General features: G+C 35.8%; 1 protein-coding gene across 6 annotated transcripts in view; it reads right to left on the bottom strand.

Moving 5' to 3' along the window:
• Braf (B-Raf proto-oncogene, serine/threonine kinase) overlaps positions 1 to 19,508 on the bottom strand; it is a 179,850-nt gene that overhangs the window by 112,427 nt on the left and 47,915 nt on the right. The gene's annotated exons all lie outside the window — the stretch shown is intronic.

A 19,508-nucleotide genomic window follows, 5' to 3' on the forward strand; every position in this document is an offset into this window, starting at 1 on the left:
GTACTATACCTAAAAAAAGAATAAATAAATAAATATTTAAAAAAATTTTTTAAAGTACAAACGGAAATAAATGAGTAGAGGGTTTAAAAATCCTTTAATAATTAATAATTCCCATCTTAGAGTACATTTATGTTATTCCATTTTTATCAACCTCAATGCTTCAATGAATAGTTCTGAACTGCCTTTCTGGGCAAAGATGCAAGTCTTCAATATTTAGGTAAAGGATTCATGGAGAGAAGGGTTTTTTTTCCCCTCCTTCCTATTTCTTTTCTACTCCCGCCCTCCCTTTCTTCCTTTTTCAGTCCTGGGAATTGAACACAGGTCCTCACACAGGTTAAGCAAGCATTCCAACGCTGAGCCACAACCCCTACCCCATATATTTAAAATTTTAATAAATATGCCAAATGTCTCTCAAAAGAAGAAATGTCAAAAGCTATACTCCTGTTTACATGGTATGAGCCCTCCCCTTTTCTCCACAAACCTTACCAACATTAGGCATTAACAAACTTTCTAAAAGGGACATAAGGAGTTTGGGTTGTTTTAATTTGCATTTTCTAGAAAGTTGGGTGTTACTGGCCACCCGTGTTGTTAGAAAATTCTCTATATTGTACTCCCCTTTGTTCTACAGGGTTGTTTTTTCTTGTTGGTTAATTTCTTATCTATAGATACTCTTTATTCTGGATGGTAATCCTTATTTTTCTACAAATATTATAGTCTTTCAGTTGTTTTACATTTGGCCTTTTTTTTTTTAAAGAGAGAGAGAGAATTTTTTAATATTTATTTTTCAGTTCTAGGCAGACACAACATCTTTGTTTGTATGTGGTGCTGAGGATGGAACCCGGGCCACACGCATGCCAGGCGAGCGCGCTACCTCTTGAGCCACATCCCCAGCCCCTACATTTGGCCTTTTCTTTTTTTTTTTTTTTGGTACCAGGGCTTGAGCTGAGAGCAGGGCTTAACCAATGAGCTATATCCCCATCACCTGTTTATTTTGAGATACATTCTTGCTAAATTACTGAATACCCTGCTAAATTGCTGGGGTTGGCTTCGAATTTGCAATCTGCCTTGGCCTCCTGAGTTGCTGGAATAATAGGCATGTGCCACTGTGCCTGGCTTCACTTTGTTCCTTTTAACAAAATGATTCAAATGCACATCAAAGCTTGAGAAGTGATGACAGAAGTTTTAAATTTTTTCTATTGTTAGATATTATAACATTTTATTTTATGATGACTTTGTTAATTTATTTCCCAAAAGGGCAAATTAGATGTCTTCTTTTCTCTAGCTATGCTTATTTCCTAGGCAATGTCATCTAATCTTGTGACTTTATACGTCTACTATGAACATATTTAGTCCAAATTTTAACATCCAGCTCTGTCTTCTCTCAACTCTTTCCAACTGCCTACAGAACATCTCTACTAGAATAACTAATAGACACCTCAAACTTAGCATGTTCAAAACCTAAATTCTGATCTTTTCACCAACCAAAACTGGGGTTTTTTTTTTAGTTATTTTTTTACTCAGAAAATGACAAACTTCATTTCTTTGAGTTGCTAAAACCATCCTTGACTCTCATTTTCAAAACTGACATCTAATCCATCTCCAAATCAAAAGATATATTCACTTTCTCTACCATTACCACCTTAGTCTAAGTCACTATAATTTCTCTTAATTTACAGCCAATTGTCTCTGAAGGTCACTCTATTTCATGTTTAGAATGAAATAGTAGGTAATCTTTTTAATTTTCACTTTTAAAATATATTTTAACTTACACATAGTACAATATTTATGGGATACATATTTATGGGGTATAGTGTGACATTTTAATACATGTACATAATGTTCAATGATTACATTAGAATGACTGGTATATCTATCACCTCGGACAGATATCACTGCTTTATTTTGAGAACATTCAAAATTCTATTGGTTATTCTGAAATAGTAAGTTAATTATTGTCATAGTTAGCCTATGTGCCATAGAACTTCATTAAGCTTAATCCTCCTATCCAATTGTACCCACATATTCACTAGCCATCCTCTCTTTATCCCTACTCCCCCATGCTCTTCCCATTACTCTATTCTTTACTCCTTTCAGAGCAATTTTTAGATCCTATCTGTGAGGATGTGTGATATTTGGTTTTCTGTGCCTGATTTATTTAACATAATGTTCTCCAGTGCCATTCATGTTGCTGCCAACGACAGAATTTTGTTATTTTTTATGGCTTAATAATATTCCACTGTGTACACCCCAAACTACAACTACAGATCACCTGTCAATCTTTTGCTCAAAATGCTCCAATAGTTTCCCAAGTAAAAATCACCAACGCCTTTATAGAAGTCTAGAAGGTATTACATGATCTGGCCCTCTGCTACTTGTTTATCCTGATCTTTTACTGTTTTCCCCTTCTTCCTTTGACTAAATCTCACTTGGTCTTTTAAACATGCCAAGTATAATTCCAATGCAAGAATATGCAAGTACTAAATCTGGAGTACTCTTTCCCTAAGATTTCTTTTTACATGGTTTGTGAGCATACCAAGTTCATTCATCTCTTTATTCCAGTGTCACCTTATCAGAAGGGCAGCAGTTTTTGTCTTGTTTTGTTTTCTGATATACTCCCAGCACCTAGAACAGTGCTTAGCATGTTGTAAACACTCAAATATATATGCTAAGAAAAATGAATACTCAGTTTAGATCTTCCCTCTATGTAAGTTCACTGACAATCTAGGCAAAAATGCTTTGTGAGTCAGGATTTTATATCTTTTACTTGATTACATTTTTCAGGTTTATTTAGCTAATTGAAGATCAGAAATATGGTTATTCATCTTTTCGTGCCCTCATCACTTGATGTCTTAGTCACAACAGAGATTCAATTAAAACAAAACATTGAAGCTATTTTTAGAACAGGGTATAAAGAATAAAAATTAATCCCAGTTCAGTGGTTCTTCACTTTGCCCAGTAAATTCAGGAGTGTATTATACACAGTCTTCCCCCTCCCCCAAAAGTTTTTTACCTAGAACACATTTTCACTTGGCATTAACAACTGCTTCCCTAATGTATGGGAAAGAGAAAGGGAAAAAAATAATTAGGTGGGGGAGGAATGAACATGGGGGAAATGAAGAGACTGAGCTAATCATGTACTTTTCTTTCTAGGAACCAGAAAATAAGACTGTTTTGGGAGGGCAAGGTAGGGCCATACCATGAGAGTTGGAAGTTGCGTTTTTTTTGTTTTTATTTTTTAATATTTAGTATTCAGTTTTAGTTGGACACAATATCTTTATTTTATTTTTATGTGGTGCTGAGAATCGAACCCAGTGCTTCATGAGTGCCAGGCGAGCACTCTACCATTTGAGCCACAACCCCAGACCAGAAGTTGCATTTCTTATTTTTGCAAAAGAAAGTAATTTTATATCCAAACAATGGAGAAAAACTATAATGATCCTACTTGAAAGTAGGAATGATGAGTTTGGGAGAAAAATTATTTCAATTTCCCAGAAGAGTAAGAGAAAGAACTTTGAAGATTCTTACAAAATGAAGTACATTAAAAAGTAAAGTAAGGTATTTGTAAAGCTAACAATAGCTACATAGTTTGGACTTACATGACTTCTAGGAAAAAGATGAGTATCTGTTAAAATGATCCTAAAAGTGAATGAAAAAAATTTTAAAGCTTTGAGAAAGTACCTTGATCTCTTTGGTAGGCGGCAATTAAAACCAGGCAAGTTTAATTAACAAATGATCATTTCTAATGGCTTCACAACTGGCAATATCCCTCTCTATAAAAAGACTAAGGCAAAAGAGCTAGGATCTGTAATCCCAGTGACTTGGGAGGCTAAGGCAGGCAGGAGGATCACAAGTTTGAGGCCAGCCTCAGTAATTTAGTGACACCCCTGCAACTCAGCAAGATCCTATCTTAAAAAGAAAAGAAAAAGGACTGATGGACTCGGGGTATGGCCCGGGTTTAAAAAAAAAAAAAAGAAGAAGAAGAAGAAATTTTTTTAAAACTTTGCTCAGAAAATGATTATGTTAAAACATAAATGCAGATAAACTGATATGGAATACATTGAATGGTTGCTACAGCACAATAAAACTATTGCCACTGGCTCTTCTCATCTCTATAAAAAGGTATCAAGTTCAGATTATGATGACTGGCTTCTATCCAACTTTGAAAGAAAATATAATTGTGATTGTGTGTGTGTGCGTGTGTGTGTGTGTGTGTGTATATGAAAAATTCTTAAATTCATTTTATGAAGCTAGCCAAACACAGATGTCAAAACTCTGGACAAAGACTAGTGGAAAAAAATAAAGCCACAAAATAATACAATCTATGGAGTAAAAAAGCTCTTAAATATAATCTTTGGATTATATTTAAGATACAGAGATAAAGAGATATAGATATAAAAATATCTACATATGTAAATTGCAAGGATAGTTAACTAGTTGGGAATAACATAATACTTAATAGGTCAAAGGGGAAAATCACATGACCATTGTAATAACCAAGACACAGAGACCTAAAATGGAAAAAAAAAATGTGGGAAGAATCATGGTACTGAAATCAAGGAGGTCAGGGCATCAATGGGGGCGATGGTGCAAGGGTGGGATCAGAATAATCCTGAAAAACAGAAAAGGAATATAATCAGCTTGGCAAAGAAACTAAAGCTAATAAACTGCAGATCAAAACATGATGAAATTTCTACTGAAATAATTCTAGAAGAACCTCTCCAAGTTTAAAGACAACAAATATGAAAGAAGGAAAAAATTACAAAGACTTGAATTTTTGAGTTGGGGTGGTAGTATATACCTGAAATCCCAGCTTTTCAGGAAGCTGAGAACAGGAGGACTGCAAAACTGAGGCCAGCCTGAACAGTTTAGGGAGACCTTGCCTCAAGATTAAAAAAATAAAAAAATTTTTTAAAGACTGGGGATGTAGCTCAGTGGTAGAGCACTTGCCTACCATGTGTAAGACCCTGGGCTCAATACTGGGTACTCTCCCAGTACCCAAATGACTTGAATCTTGAATCATATAGTTATTAAAATAAAAACCTCAGGTGAGGTAAAAAGATAGAATTGAAGAATGATTTTGAAAAAATTAGCCAAAAGCCAGAGATAAATGGATTGCAGATATAAATAGTACTAGTCGGCTGGGGTTGTGTCTCAGAGGTAGAGTACTCTCCTAGCACATGCAAAGCCCTGAGTTCAATTCTCAGCACCACATAAAAATAAATAACATAAAGGTATTGTGTCCAACTAAAACTAAAAAATATTTTAAAAAGAATATTTTCCAAACCAGTTAATAATTAAAAATACTGAGATTATGGGCTGAGGTTGTGGCTCAGCGGTAAAGTGCTCGTCTAGCACCTGCGAGGCCCTGGGTTCTATCCTCAGAACTACATAAAATCAACTTAATGAAAGAGGTGAAAGATCTATACAATGAAAACTACAGAACCCTAAAGAATGAAATCAAAGAAGACCTTAGAAGATGGAAAGATCTCCCTTGCTCTTGTTTAGGCAGAATTAATATTATCAAAATGACCATACTACCAAAAAACACTACACAGATTTAATGCAATTCTGATCAAAATCCCAATGGCATTCCTCATAGAAATAGAAAAAGCAGTCATGAAACTCATCTGGAAAAATAAGAGACCCAGAATAGCTAAATCAATCCTTAGCAGGAAGAGTGAAGAAGGTGGCATCACTATACCAGACCTTAAACTATACTATAGAGCAAAAGTAACAAAAACAGCATGGTATTGGCACCAAAACAGACTGGTAGACCAATGGTATGGAATAGAGGACACAGAGACTAACCTACAAAATTACAATTATCTTATATTAGACAAAGGTGCCAAAAACATGCACTGGAGAAAAGAGAGCCTCTTCAACAAATGGTGCTCGGAAAATTGGAAACCCATATGCAACAAAATGAAATTAAACCCCTATCTCTCACCATGCACAAAACTCAACTCAAAGTGGATCAAGGACCTAGGAATTAAATCAGAGACCCTGTGTCTAATAGAAGAAAAAGTAGGCCCTAACCTCCATCATGTCAGATTAGGTCCAACTTCCTTAATAAGATTCCTATAGCACAAGAATTAAAACCAAGAATCAATAAATGGGATGTACTCAAACTAAAAAGTTTCTTCTCAGCAAAAGAATCTGTGAGGTAAATAGAGAGCCTACATCTTGGGAGCAAATCTTTACCCTTCACACATCAGATTGAGCTCTAATCTCTAGGGTATAGAAAGAACTCAAAAAGCTAAACATCAAAAAACAAATAACCCAATCAATAAATGGGCCAAGGGCCTGAATAGACACTTTTCAGAAGAGGATATATAATCAATCAACAAATATATGAAAAAATGTTCATCATCGCTAGCAGTCAGAGAAATGCAAATCAAAACTACTCTAAGATTTCATCTCACTCCAGTCAGAATGGCAGCTATTATGAAGACAAACAACAAGTGTTGGTGAGGATGTGGGGGAAAAGGTACACTCATACATTGCTGGTGGGACTGCAAATTGGTGCAAACAATCTAGAAAGCAGTATGGAGATTCCTTGGCAAACTGGGAATGGAACCACCATTTGACCCAGCTATCCCTCTCCTTGGTTTATACCCAAAGGACTTAAAAACAGCATACTACAGGGACACAGCCACATCAATGTTTATAGCAGCACAATTCACAATAGCTAACCTGTGGAACCAACCTAGATGCCCTTCAGTAGATGAATGGATTAAAAAAAATGAGCATATATACATAATGGAATATTACTTAGCTATTAAAGAATAAAATCATGGCATTTGCAGGTAAATGGATGAAGTGGGAAAAGAAAATGCTAAGTGAAGTTAGCCAATCCCAAAAAACCAAATGTTGGTTTTCTCTGATATAAGGAGGCTAATACATAGTGGGGTAGGGAGGGGGAACATAGGAGGAATAGACAAACTCTAGATAGGGAAGAGGAGTTGGAGGGTAAGGGAGGGGCATGGGGTTAGAAATGATGGTGGAATGTGATGAACATCATTATCCAAAGTAAATGTATGAAGACACCAATTGATATGAATATATTTTGTATACAACCAGAGATATGAAAAATTATGCTCTATATGTGTAATATGAATTGTCATGCATTCCGCTGTCATATAAAAATAAATAAAAATATTTAAAAAATAATAAAATAAATGTATTGTGTCCAACTACAACTAAAAATAAGTATTAAAATAAAAAAAATACTGAGATTAAAGGAGTACACTAAAAACCTGGTCATGAGAGATAAAGCGAACTCCAAAAACAACACAAGGTTGAGGTGAAAGAGCAGAAAAGTTCTCAAAGTCAACCAAAGAAAAAAGAAAAACAAGTTAGACTGATGGCTTCTCAACAACAGTAAAAGAAGCAGGAAGATAATGAGACAGCTTTAAGATGCAAAAATATCTGGAATTTTGCAGATGTGATTAGATCAAGGAACTTGCAATAGGGGATTATCTTGGATCGTATGGGTGGGCCCTACCACATAACCACAAATGTCCTTATAAAAGGGAACTAAAAGGAAATTTTATTACAGAGAATCATGCAATATGAAGACCAAACAGAGATTTAAAGATGGTATATGCTGGCCTTGAAGATGGGACCAAGAGCCAAGAAATACATAAAATGCATCTCTGAGGCTAGAAAAGGGAAGTGATTAGAGTCTTCCCTAGAGCCTCAAGAGGGAGTACAGCCTTGCTGACACCTTGCTTTTGGTCTAATGAAATCCATTCAGTATTTCTAACCTGCAGAACTTTAAGAGAATAAATCTACAGTGTAATGAAAGACCAACTTTGTGTTATTTTGTTATAGCAGTTACTATAATCCTACAGACTAATAAAGATGAGGGCAAACCTAAATAAGCAAACTATATAAAAAACAACACAATGGTGACAACAATTAATGGGGAAAGGGTAAACATTAAAGCATTCTAAGATCTATTATTCTTCAAAAAGAGGAATCCTGGAACATTTTGTTGTGCCAGACAGATGTCAAAATAATATAGAAGCTTACTTGATGAGATTCCTACTTGCCAAATTTGGGAGTTTTCCAGCAAAAACAAAAAGGAATGTCATTGACCCTAACAGACTATACATAAACAAAACAAAACCCTCAGGGATCCACAAATGCTGGGGTGGGGTGGTGGGGTGGTGGGGTGGTAATGGTGGTGGTGGGTTACCACCACATTTACTTATAACCTTAGTAATCTTAACATTAAAGGAAAAGAACTATGCATTCATGCTGCCTTTTTAGAAAAAATGATATAACTGATTCAAGGAAGGACCAAAGGATGCTAAAACCATTAAGTGAAAAATTGATGGGGATATTCACATAGTAAAAAAGTATTTCCCCAGAGATTAAAGACAAAGGGGAAAACAAACCTTACAAGGAGACTGGCTTAGAACAATTAATAGTTAAGACAGCCAGACAAAAATCGTTTGCTGTGATGCAACATAAATGATATCACCCTAGAAGTATATTTGCAGACTATTTAAATAGAATCTAATCAAGCTTTTATAGTTAGTTTCTAATTTAAAAGAAATATGGAGAATACAGAAATATGCTAAAAACACTATAACGAAATAATCGGACAAATACAGAATGTAGAACATTTACTTGCTCTTTAAAAGTCAAAAACCTTACAATTAGACAAATACAAAATGTGGGACTGCAGGACAACTGTGTTAGAATCTTTAATAAATCATGGCATGGGGAAACCAAACAGCACATGCAATGCCCTGAGCACAAGCCTCTGTATAAACCAACAAAGAATGGAAAACAGTAATTACTAAAAGATAACAAGTAACTTTGTGCATGCATAAAGAGTAGACCTTAGTATAGGAATGGAGGATGGCTTTAAAGGTCATTCTGGAGATGACAACTTCAAAAATTTGAACCTGTACTAGATGTAAAATTACCGAACTGTTAATTTTCCTAGATATGATGATATTATGGATAGATGAAGAAATTTCCTCTCTCTTAGGAGACACGAACATGGCAAAATATTAAATATAACAATCATTACAATGGTGTAGGTAATGGTGAGTGGTCATTGCACTTTATTACAGTTTTGAGTTTTTCCCCAAACCTTTTATTTAGCCTTTAATGTTGAGTAGTGATCTTTTCTCCACAATAATGCCTTTTCTCTCTCTCTCTTTTTTTTTTTTTTTTTGAGAGAGAGAGAGAGAGAGAGAGAGAGAGAATTTTTTTTAATGTTTATTTTTTAGTTTTTAGCGGACACAACATCTTTCTTTGTATGTGGTACTGAGGATCAAACCCGGGCCGCACGCATCCCAGGCGAGCGCGCTACCACTTGAGCCACATCTCCAGCCCCATGCCTTTTCTCTTAATGTCTAATTGATCTGATACTAATCTGCATATACTTAAAAGAGTTTTAAACCCCTATTTGCCTGATATGTATTTTCTCATCCTTTTATTTTCACCTACTGTGTGTGTCTCTTATATATGGATCATAACTAGACTTTTTACTAATCAAATTCACCTACATTTTTATAGTTCATTTATTTCTACCATTTTATTATGTGCTTTTTCTTGCTTTTCTGACTTCTATTGAATTGATCAAGTTTTGGTATTCTTTCTCTTACATCTACATAGTGGCCACACATTCTAGGGCATAAAGCAAGTTTCATAAATATTTTAAAAAACTGATATCAGGCAGATAATATTCTCATAGAATTAATTTAGAAATCATTAACAAAATTTGAATATACTTTTTAAAAACATCAACATTAATCCATAAAAAATTCTTAGAATATTAGAAGTAGGGATCTTATAAATTAAAAAAGGAAATATCTACAAGAAACAGAAAAACATCACAGTTAATAATCAGAAATAAGATAAAGGTGCCTTTGCTATTGTAGACAAGAGAGATTAAAGCTCATGGCATGCGACAAGATATAAAAATAGGTGTAAAAATAAGAATGGAAGAGACAAAAATTATTTGTAGGATATATGCAACTATTATGGTTTGGATGTAAGGTGTCCCCCAAAAGCTCATGTGTGACAAGACAAGATGATTTGGAGGAGAAATGATTGGGTTATAGCCTTAACCTAACCAGTGAACTGAATGGTAACTGGAGATAGCGGGGTTTGGCTGGAGGGAGTGGTTTACTGGGGGCGTGGCTATGGGGTATATACTTTGTATCTGAAGACTAGAGTTGGGCTCTCAGCTTCCTAATCAACATGTGAGCTACTTCCCTCTGCCACACCCTTCCACCCTGATCTTTCTGACTCACCTCAAGCCCTGAGGAATGGAGCTGGCCTTCTATGGACTAAGACATCTGAAACCATGAGCCCTCAAATAAACTTTTCAGGTCAGATTCTTTAGTCACAGCAGCAAAAAAGTTGACTGAAACAGAAATCTACAGAAAAACCCAAGAAATTCTATAATCAATTGGGACTAATAACTATAAAAACTAATAGAAAAGATTAGTTAGGTTGTTGGCTATAAGATCAAGGACACAAGTACTCTAATGCATCAGCCAAAGAAATTTTAAAAGGAGATACTTTTCATGACAGCAACAGAAACTATAAAAATCCAGGGGGGGGGGAACTTATCAAAAAAATTGCCAAGACTTCTGTGGTAGAAGCAACAAAATAACAATAATGTGAATCAAAGACTACTCAGAAGAGACAAAGTCAGATGATTCTAGAGATTAATTTCCTCCCTCTTTTGGGATCCTATCAAGAAGCTGGCTCAGCAAGTCTGTTTGCTTAATAGAAGAAAAAGACTGACGATAATCACAGAACTCAGGATGGAAGCTTCCCCTTTCTAATAAAGCCATCTGATAAACCTCAAAGCCCCAAATATTACATAGGAGTCCTTTACATGGAACATTCATTCTGGTTATGTTTGGCCTAAGCACATATCATTATGGGGATCGCAGATCTCAGGAGATTGTGTATGTCCTGGTACACCTTCATTTCTCTCCACTAAACAACAACATCATCATCAACAGTACCATCACCATCACTATCATTATTGGTGGTACTGGGATTTAATGCAGGGCCTTGTATAGGCTGCGAGTGTTCTACCACTGAGCTATACTTCCAGCCTCTTACTAAATCTTACTTCACATTTACACCAAATGACAAGCAGGGGCACACATGTCCCCCTTCACTTGGTGAAGACCTAAGTAATTGTTCCTTATGGAAAGATTCAATATCACACTGTTGTCAACTTTCCTCAAATGAATTTAGTGCAATACAATAAAGATAAACATACAATGTGCTTTATCAGTGTCTGTAGTTTTTAAAACTTGCTTACAAAAATATAAAGCAAATATATAAAATACATGATTGAAGAAAGCTGAGTAATGGGTACATGGTATATTATTCTCTATACTTTTCTCTATATACTTGAAAAAAGGAGGACAGGAGGAAGAGATAGAGGGAGGGAGTTGAGGTGGTAAGCTAATTAAGCTCCTTCCAGAAATAATACTAAATCTGTCCCTTCTTTTATATTTTAGGTGGCCCTAAACATGCCTGCTACAATCCTTGCACCTAGAGGAAAGGCAATCAATGAGTATAACACTTGTAGAGAAACCATAGTCAGATCTCCCATTTAGAAAAGAAGCCCAGAAATACGTAACTACAAAGTTCTCTATTGCAATTAACTTAATTGTTTATTTGTGAATGTTAACAGGCAAGAGTCAAGACACTGAAAATCTAACAGATCAAAGATCATCATAAGTAAACAGAATAACTGGGCAAAGAGAAAAAAATTGTTATTGAAAAAATATTTTATAATAATAAGCAATAAATAATAAAATGAGTATTGATGTAGATTATGGCAATGACTTATTATATGAAGAAACTTCCCAGTCAACAGAGAGCACAGAGAGCAAAAGAAAGGGGAAGAGAAAAGAGATGGATGATAACAAAGAAAGGTGAAGAGATGTTAAGAATACACGTGGAGGACTGGGGTTGTAGTTCAGTGTTAGAGTGCTTGCCTTGCATGTATGAGGCACTGGGTTTAATTCTTAGCATCACATAAAGATAAAATAAAAGTATTATGTCCATCTACAACTAAAAAAAATTAAAAAAGAAAAAGGAGGCTCAAAATCTATTTAGTAAGATTTCTAAATAAAGCAAATAGAAGAAATAAAGGTGATACTAAAAGTATTTGGGGCTAAAGAAAAATACCTCTATTCTGACTAAAGAAAAGAGTTCAATAAGGAGTAAGTAGAGACTTATGTATAAGGAGTTAAAAAGACTACGTATCAGGATAAACCCTGGTTTCCATGATTAACTTTCAGAAGTTCAAAACCGAAAGAAACCACCCCCCCAAAAGCTTCCTATAAAATCCTTAGAATTAGGGCTGGGGTTGTAGCTCAGTGGTAGAGCACTGGCCTCAAACACGTGAGGCACTGGGTTCAATTCCCAGCACCACATATAAATAATGAATAAAATAAAGGTCTATCAACTAAAAAAAAAAAAAATCCTTACAATTAACTTGTCATCAGACTTTCCTTCAGCAACATGAAAGACAATTTAGTCAGAGATTACTTGTTGACTCAGGTTAGGAGGGTTAGAATGGGGATTGGTAGTAAGTCCAGGGATTTCTTTTGGGAATGATAAAAAAACATTCTACAATGGATTTTGGTGACAGTCACACAACTCTGAATATATTAAAAGGCTAAATCGCATGACATGTGAATTATATCTCAATAAATCTGTTTTTAAAAAGACAAAGGCCATCAGGAGGTGTAGCTAAGTGATAAGCACTAGTATGTGCAAGACCCTGGCACTACCAAAAAAAAAAAAAAAAAAAAAGCCACCCCCCCCAATCAATGCCTTCACTGTCTTAACCAAAAAATGATTTTGAATGTGAAAATTTTATATCCAAGCAAACTACCAATCACACAAGACAGCAAATGACAACTTTTAGACATGTAACATCTCAGGATGTAGCTTAGTGGGAATCACAGACCTGAGAACATTTCTAATTTTTATCCTAGCAATTCTACTTCTAGAAATTTTACCAATCAACCATAAGGTTGAGGGATAGAGTAGGTTGCTAGTTTCAGAACGGATAAAGATAAAGCAATAATTCACTAGGTAAAAAGAACACTAAAAAAGCACTCTTTTTACATACATATAAGCACAAAACTGATGTGAATAAATTCGTCCAAAAATGAAAACACAGACTACACAAAAAAGCCACGTTACAAAGTAGAAAGTTAAAGACAGTGATTAAAGCTATAGAATGTATGGTAAGCAAAAGGAGAGGGGTCATAAGAGGGGGATCAGAAAATCAGATGAGAGACCAGGTAATGAATGACCTTGAAAGCAATAATAAGCAGTTTGAATTTTATTCTAAATGCAGTTTCAAAAGCAGATTTGTATAACGTAATCTGATTTGTAGTTTATTTTTATTATTAACGATTATTATCACCATTTTACGATGGAGAATATTGTGGTACAAAGGTGTTAAGTATCTTGCTCAAGGCCACACAGCTGGTAAATGGTGGCATCAGGATTTCATTCTAAACAATAAAAATCCAAGGCAGAATATATATTATGGTATCTCTAATCACTTTAGAGGAGAATGGATTATAAATGGGGCAAGAGTAAATGCAGGGAAGACCAGCTGAGACTGACTCGAATCTGAGATATACTTTAAAGGTAGGAAAAAAAAAAAAAGGGCCCACCAGTACATTAGACGTGGGGTAGAGGTAAGAGAAAAAAAAAAAATAAGGAATCAAAGCTGACTCTAAAACTCTAGTGTGAGCAACAGGGGTGGACAGTGGTGCCACGAGGGAAGAAAGCAAGCATTGTGTTACCAACAGGAGAGGTTAATTAAATGACCAAGGAGGCAACTGCCTATGTGAATTTGGAACTCTGAGAAATGAGGCTAGAGACACATTTGGGTGTCACTGGCATATCAATAAGCACAGATTCAAGGGAGTATAGATGAAGCAGACTCAGCATAAGGGCCCACCAACATTTATAAGATGTGTGGAGACAAGAGACATCAAAAACAGCTGAGAAGAAACAGACACTGAGGTAGGTGAAAACTATTGAGTGAAGAAAATTTCTTGGCTAAGAATGGGAAAAATGGGAACAGGAGATAGTGGCTATGAGACACTAGGAAGGATGTGGTCTCACATGTACATACATTTGCAAACAGATCAGGGCTGCAAGATAACAGCACACTTGTGACTGAAGGGAAAAATCCAGTAGAGTGGGAGAAAGTAATGTGGAAGAGAGACATTAACTACAGGGAAAAAGCTTTAGAGATGGCTGCAAGAGATGAAATCTGAGTCACAAGCAGAGGAATCAGACTGTCAGCAATGGTCTTTGATAACAAGTGAAATGAAGATAGAACATGAGGAACAAGCAGATAGATTTTTAGAACTGTTGGTGAAAAGATGATGGTAGCTGCATAATTTTTAAGGAGGTTTGAAATGAAGTCCACAGATGAGAGCGAGAGTTGTGGAAGGTCTGCAGGGAGTGGAAACAAACTCTTCACAGGAGAAGTGAAGAAACAGCTGCACATTATGATGCCCTGTTGAGATTTTGGCATAAATTTAAAGCAGTACATTTAACTGCCTATGTGCAGGCAGAGAGGGTGGGTAGCTTGTATTTTGACAGTCCTATATAACGAAAGAGAAAAATTAAAGAGTCAAAGATATTAGTAATTTTTATAGTCTGAAATGTGGGCTGTGAAGAAAAAGTTTCACTTGAGAAGGGTGAAGAAGTGGGGCTGTAGTATGAGGCCAGAACATTCTTAAGGGTTAGAGAAGAAGTTGAGGATTTAGGAGTTTGTTGACTATATAGTTCTACAATTCCCTTGGCCAGCTAAAGGCTGAGAAATAAATGTAAGAAAGTGGAATTCATGAATACAATAAGTAGAAGATACCCTAACTTTAAACTCTGAAATCCAATTACAATGATCTAAAACTGAATAAAAGGAACAAACTTTTTCCTAGAGCTGGGGACACTGCTCAGTGGTAAAGTGCTTGCCTTTCATGCCTACAGCCCTGGGTTCAATCCCAGGTTGTAGGGGGAAAAGCTCTTTTTTTTTTTTTTCCCCTTTTTTCCTGGCTAATTAAGAGCAACTGAATTCTAAGTTTCAAGGATCCTAGAAGAATAAGAAAAGTACAAATTGGTAATGTCCATATTGTCATGAACTGTTCATATAGTCATTGATTAAATCTACCTATTTTTTAAAATTCAACAACTCACCAGTACTATTCAAAAGGGTCTTTATCTTTATTAAATGGATCAAATATTGTCACATACATAGAATTTAATTGAACGGAACTGTATTTGGAGAGGTTAAATGGAAGGAAAACATAGATACTTATCAAATGAAACAATAAAAGCAGCTCAAGTTCAGGACCAACTGCAAATACTTTTACACATCTTAGCAATGCATATTTCCTGCCTTTGGTAAAACTCCCTGTTATAATCTCTCATTGTAGCCTTCTTTCCCAAGTTATTCTTGCTGAGAGCCATAGCCAAGTAGGAATGACGCATGGCAATTTCCTTGTCAGCCTACCCAATGTTGCTTAGAGGGAGGACTCTCCATTGTGGAAATGGGCTTGCCTTGGACCCAGGTCATTTGCAGTGACATTGCATGAATGTTTGAGACAAAGCTTCTTAATGGAGTAAAAAAAAAAGGGGGGGTGCCTTTAGTTGAAGGGCAGGCATGTAAACTAACATTAAAGCGATTTAAACAAAATCTAAGCCTCATTTAAAAGAGTGAAGCTGTAGGTGGGGAAAGGGGTATACTTAAAAAAAAATCCATGAAAATGGGAAGATAATAGGATAAAAGCAATTTGGAGAAAGAATATTAGAAATTTGAAGTGAAAAACTTTGAAGACAGAAGTACAGGAAGGTGAAAAAAAGACAGAAAAGATGTAGGAAGATAGAGAAGATGTAGGAAGACAAGAATTTTAAACCCACAAAATAGAAAGCAAAAAAAAAAAAAAAAAAAAACTAGGAGAAAAAAAGCAACTAAGGGTGAATGTACAAACCTTAGAAGAAAACTAGAAGATAGAAACAAGACAAAAAATGTCAAATAAAGGTATTTCAGATAAAAAATACAAAAAGCTAAGACAACTATTAGATACAGACATTCAAGATAGAAAAAGATACAAGAGAGAAGTTTATAGTCAAATATTGGATAAAATAGAAGAACAAGGAGATTATTAGTAATTTTTTCAAAAAGCCCATCAACTTTAATTTCTGGTGGTGCAGAAATTAGAAGTCTCAGATGAGGGTGTTAAAATTTATAGACAAGAGCCAATTTAGAAAACGTTAAACTAAAAGGAAATTGGTTTAAAACCACATCAAAAAATTAAAAGGACTAAAGTCATTCTAAAAACTAAGGCAAAATGCTTTTGGAAGACTTGAATTTAAAAGGATCTTTAAATTTCCAAAGGATGCATATAGGATATTTTGGAACATCATCCCTGAAGAAAAATCAGTTAATGTTTTACTTAACAGGAATCCCATACAATCCACAGGGATAAGGCATAGTTAAAAGAGCTCATCAAACTATTAAAATGTACTTATTAAAGCAAAAAGAGGGAATTGGAAAGTGGTATATATCCCCCAAACATAAACTTAAAATAACACTTTTTACTCTAAACATTTTAAATTTAAATTCATCAGGGCTTAGTGCTGCGGAAAGGCACATGTGTCCAAAAAATGTACATAAGCCCAAGGTACTTTGGAAAGATATTATAACAGGACAATGGAAATGTCCTGCCCCAGTGATTGTCTGGAGTCGGACTTCTGTTTGTGTGTTTCCACAGGGAGAACAGCAGCCGATTTGGATTCCAGAGAGACTAACCAAAGCGATTTCTACAGACCAAAAAGAAGATGATTTGACTCAAATCCATAACAGCTGATATCCAGAGCTCCAGCTTGGCTATTCTTACATCTGTGACAGTGATTATTGCCTTTTCCCACATCATAAAGTTCTATTTTATTTTTTGAGCTCATACAAACCTAGGTTGATGTTTTTCTGATCAGTTTTATTTTTTGACTGTGGAGTTTTTAAACACTGCAATGGAGATTTCACCTGTGTAAAGCTACAAGGCCTTTACTATTGATTTATGTGTTGTACGTTTGTGTGCACTCTTATGTTTTGTGTTGTATGTCTGTATGTCCATATTTCATATATGAGGAGCGCTCATGAAAAAATGGATCCGAATTTTTTTTTATTCACGTGATTTAAATGGTTTAATTTAAATTAGGTAAACAGCTGTTAAGAATTGTTTTTAAAGGAGGCTAACAGATCTGTTTGTTTACTTTCACCTTTCCTTTTCATTATATTTAATAATTCTGTTCAGGATAATGTAAATTGTTCAGAAAATTGTTTTCTTAGTACCTGTTGAAATGTTACATAATTTCTTTTTAGCATCATTGCCAGAATTCCTATCTTCATCCCAGTGCCGGTGAAGACAAAGATAAAACCAAACTACGGCTTCTTTGATAGCTATCACAGTAAACTATATAAACTGATGCATCAATGAATAATAACTCAACAAGTAGTGCTCAATCAAGGAGTCGATTTACTTTGGGAGGAAATGGACATATTGATAGATTCCTCCACTTTGAACTGCTTGCAGAACTTGCCTGGACTATGTATCACTTGTATGCATTGTGAACTATCTGTTGGTGCAGCGAATTGTGGTAGTGCTGGCATATCTTTGCTGATGGTGTCACCAGTGATGGCTTGGTGTCGTGGCATTTCTGTATCCTCCTCCCTTCTGCTAGTGATGGTCTAAAATTTGGGGACCAACAGAGGTGAGGCAAAGAACCTCACCCCCCCACTGGCACCAAGGCCAAATATGGGGGCCAACAGAGGTGAGGCAAAGAACCTCACCCCCCCCCCACTGGTGCATAGGCCTATCCACAAGTATGGCTATATGCTGGACCAGTAGTCAGTGACGGGTATGATTCAATTGCAGTGGTATCAACCTAAGACAGGAGGCTGACGCCTAGAGGTCAGTTCATCCGATGACGGGTAAGAACCATATGTTGAATTGGACAACCTAACAGGCACGGTCCCTAAGCCACAATGCTTGTTGTTTAATTAATCAGAAGGGGGGAGATGCTGAGAGCCATAGCCAAGTAGGAATGACGCATGGCAATTTCCTTGTCAGCCTACCCAATGTTGCTTAGAGGGAGGACTCTCCATTGTGGAAATGGGCTTGCCTTGGACCCAGGTTATTTGCAACGACATTGCATGAATGTTTGAGAGTTTTGATTTGAAAGGTGACCTTGCTCAGGGATTAGGGCGGATCCGGGTTTAGGGAGGATCCTGCTGGGAATAGGGCATATTCTGCTGCCTCAGGCGCCCGCTCCTTGAGTTCCCATTGAGTTCTCGAGGGATTCAGAGAGTATTTGGAATGCAGAGCCCAGTGGAGGTGAATTTTCCCAGAACGTGCGCGTAGAGTGCCGGTGACAGTTCGAGAATAAAGAGTTGATGTTTGAATCTACAAGGCTTTTGTGGTGGCTCGGTTATTTTGTGCCCAGCCAGACTGTGGCATATTCTTTTTTCCCAAACTCTGAGACACCATTCCAGAATATACCTTACTATTAAAAAATTTTATATCTATGGGAAAACAATGTTAACAAGTAAATAACTGGGGCATAATAGTCAATTAGGACTGAGTTCTGTGAAGTTGAGATCTATCTACACCATGTTGATCACTATTTTATTCCTAGTTCCAAGGGATACTGCCTAGCATGAAGCAGGTAGTTTAAAAGTGCTGGCTACGTGAAAATATTCTTTTTTCTACAAAAATTCTATATTTTGATTAAGCTGAGAGGAAATTCATGAAATCATATTCAAGAGGATTCTACTTAAGTCACACATAAAAGTACTGTAATAGGCTACAGGTAAGCCAGAAAAGTAGAAGACACCTTAGTCAAGATGTTGTATTTGTTTTTTTCTCAATTAGGGTACCATGAGAAATTAAGTCTTAACATCCAAGGCAAGCAGCATAAGTAATGAATTACCTCTTCTCGATGCTTCTAGAATAGTATTTCTAGAACTCAAGAGCAACGGAGTTAAAAAAGTTATATTCAGCGGCTGAGGCTGTGGCTCAGTAGTAAAGAGCTTGCCTAGCATGTGTGAAGCACTGGGTTCGATTCTCAGCACCACCATTTTATTTTATTTTAAATGAATAAAATAAAGGTCTACCATCTAAAAAAATATTTTTTAAAAAGGTATATTCATTAGTTTTCCCTTTTTTTTGGTAAATACTAAAATAAAGAACAATGTTTTGTGAAGAACATTTCATAGTATTTAAATATGTTAAAGATAAAATGTTACTATACATTGGACAGAAAAATAGCAACTGGATATTTGACTTGCTTATTGTATTTTACCCTCCCCCCAAAAAAATTCAGTTTTCAAAGATTTTACAAAGATTTTATCAATTTTTCCAAGATTCCTCCATTAATACAAGCTTTCTCCAGCTTGTGCCATATACTCTCTGTCA

Source organism: Marmota monax, unplaced genomic scaffold (genome assembly GCF_021218885.2).
Source record: "Marmota monax isolate L192 unplaced genomic scaffold, Marmota_monax_Labrador192_F-V1.1 WCK01_AAM20220418_F8-fsc00122, whole genome shotgun sequence".
NCBI lineage: Eukaryota > Metazoa > Chordata > Mammalia > Rodentia > Sciuridae > Marmota > Marmota monax.